We start from the raw sequence: 3,132 nt of genomic DNA, 5'->3' as shown, positions 1-3,132 counted from the left end.
AGAAGGGAGACCAAAGGCCGGATATAATTAATTCATGTCAAGAGAGGCAGCTTTTTGAATGCCTTTTAAAAATGACTCTACAAGTTAAATCACCGTGTGCTCAGAGCATTGACTTTTCCTCTTCTTAGGTGGTCTACATGCATTTTTCTTAGCTACTCTACTTAACGGAGGAAGTATTTGGGAGAATCCTGCTTGTTCTAGCCATCACCAACACTAATAGTAGTTGAGGATACTTTCACCATCGAAGCCTATTACCATTTTAAGAAAAAATCCAATCAATTTGGAATAAGTTTTCAAATTTCTCATAAATGGAATTCTTTGATATCGGCTATTTATTCTGCTAACGAACTGAGCCTTGAGTTGCGAACTCACCTACATCCCACTTTCTTCTGTGCTGTTGCTTGCTAATAAGATAAACCAAGTCCAATTTTTAATTTTATAGGATTTTAGAGTTTTGTATTGTTTCTTGCAAAATACTAAAGCAGATTGTGTTTTATCTACGTACAGTAGGGCTTGGGATCTTCTTGCATAGCCAGGAGGTCAGGTCGCCTGGCGGCGCCTTCAATGCCTCCCGATAGGAAATTGTTGCATAGCTTCCTCCCCACTTGAGCTTTTTCCCGGAGCTCCCCAAGTCAACCTCCATTACAACGTAGTCGGTGGCTTGCAAACAAAACACTCATTGAATAATTATGCCGATCATTGAATTTGTATGCAAGTAAGGAGATATTTGAACGCAACACCACTGAAGCCTCTAGGCAGCTCTACTAAATCTAGTATTTCTTCCCGATTAGAGACTATCTCTGGAGGAGGGAACAAGTGTACCGACCATCAAACGTGTCCATAGCTAGCAGGGAGGACGTCGGTTTAAAAGCAGAATCTGTTACTAAAGTATTGGATTTAATATGGCTTTGCGTTTATTCCTCCTTGCCACTACTCTTCTCACTTCAACGTTGCCTAGCCATATCCATCTGAGTTCTATCCATTTAGTAGAGAAGTGGAGGGGTATGACGTTTTACTTAATTGACATCCACTAGCAGGTTTCGCAGAGGCTACGTAATGAACTTAATTAGATGGTTCACAAGTGGTGTCAGTTCGGTTGCTGTTGGCATTCTTGCAGAACGCGGGACTAATATAGTTGCTGAATGCCGATATCACTTTTGGCCCTATTGTTGGGGATCCTCAAAGATTTTTCGCATTTTCGGCACATGTTCTTTTCTGTCAAGCTGAGGTTGAGCGTAGAGTGATAGATTTCAGGATAGATGTCCCTTAGGGTTGGGGTCACTTTCCGCTGCAACCAATGGAGCCAGCCGGACTTCTCTGAAGGCTAAAGAATTCATGAGACTAGGGCAGAAAATGTCTTGTAGAAGTGTGGAAGGGCTGCGGGACTAAAAACAGGCGCAAAGAACATGTTGCCCAGCAAAATTACATAGGACCGGACCATAACGAAGAGTTAAACAAATAATCCAGGTACTAGAAAAAAGAGCTCGAAATAAGTAAAGGCTTATTTATTCCTAATTTGTCAAGTATATTTTAAAACGTAGTATCATTGTTCAAACGACTGCATATAAACTCGCAAACCGTCATTCAGGAAAGAGTCTTGCTATTAAAGCAAGAATGTAAGTGCTTTGTGCATTTTTTCCTCCTGTCAGTGACGATGTCATCCATATGTCAATGACTCCCGGTGCACTATTCTGCTACGTGCAGTCGACGCAAATGGAGTAGCCGTGCAAGATGCAGCGTCCTGATTACAATGCAGAAAGCATATCTACAAATAAGTAGGACACAGTCAATAAGACAGGGAAAAACCAAATTCCATTGTTCAAGGTATCAAAATTCCAGGATTGACTGTACTACCCTCCAATGCATTTATTTTAATGAAGCTTAACTTTGGTGCGAAATTCCTTTCTGATGCCTAATTGAACAGGTAGGTAAAATTCAGCAGAAATTTTGATTATAAGATATTTTACGGCTTTGTCATGCGGATTCCTGGCTGCGGAACGGGAGAGGGATTTCCAGACATAGGAATCCCGTTCTTAGATTTTACACAAATTTAGGTAATTTTTTTGTTTTGATGTGCACACTTAAAACACGGGAATGCTTTTTAGAAGTCGGCGTTGCCACTTTAATTGTTCTAAAGCATTAAAGCAGGTCGAATGCGAAGTTTTGCTGGAGCGAGCCTACGTGGTCATCACACCTTTTCGTAAAGTCAATGTTACTTCACATTCCACCAAACATTTTCAACTCCATCGAGGTGGGTATTTGTTATAACAGAAAATAAACGCAGAGATTCTTGTATCAGACCCTCAAGTAACAAGTACTTGATTAATTGTGTTCATAAATATCGCGCTTACCGGTCCCATTTTGGTATTTTATAGTATTCACCTTAATCAATGGATGACTTGTCCGTTTTGGACGACTTTTTGTTGAGATCGCAGTATTACATGAACTTTACATTATTTCATACTGTCAGTTCTGTGGCGAATCAAAAGCGATGCAAAAAGTGGTTTTAAGGTCCTATCAAGACATTAATTGACAGTTGAAGAAGTTGCATTTTGATAGCTGTGACTTCGAACAAAAGTGGAGCACAAGTGAAAACTCTTCCACTCTAGACAACACATAAGTTGATAGTAGCATGTTTTCACGCAAGGTGTCATTCCAAAAAAAATAAAGGTAATAGGCTAATGTTTGGCAGCTATGTTCCTTAGGTAACTCGATTCATTACACTGCACTATGTTAATTGGTTGTTTAGCTCTCGGTTATGGTAACGGACCACATTGGAGGCTGGTCATTGTACCTCTGCCGCGCGGCCTGACCTTCGGACCGTGTCATCAGCACCCAGTTCTTCTCTGCCTCGGCAGCACATATTATGTCTGATCAGTATGCCTTCATTCGTCTGCAGGAAAGTCTCTGGGTTCTACAATGGTAACGCCAGTAAGGCATCAAAACTTTTTACTCACCTTTCCTCCCTTTTCCGATCTACTGGGATATTTCAGACCAAAAAGGCTAAGAATTTCCTCCTAAAAGACCTAATGTTGACTAGGCCTTCCTGCTAGCTGCTTTGCATAAGTCATCAAAAATGTTCAACGTGAGTACATTTTTTTCTTTTTTATTTACAAATACGAGGGAATAACT

The sequence above is a fragment of the Echinococcus granulosus genome, assembly GCF_000524195.1.
Source record: "Echinococcus granulosus chromosome Unknown EG_S00001, whole genome shotgun sequence".
NCBI classification, from domain to species: Eukaryota; Metazoa; Platyhelminthes; class Cestoda; order Cyclophyllidea; family Taeniidae; genus Echinococcus; species Echinococcus granulosus.
The sequence above is the reverse complement of the archived record's forward strand: the minus strand, read 5'-3'. Positions refer to the sequence as shown.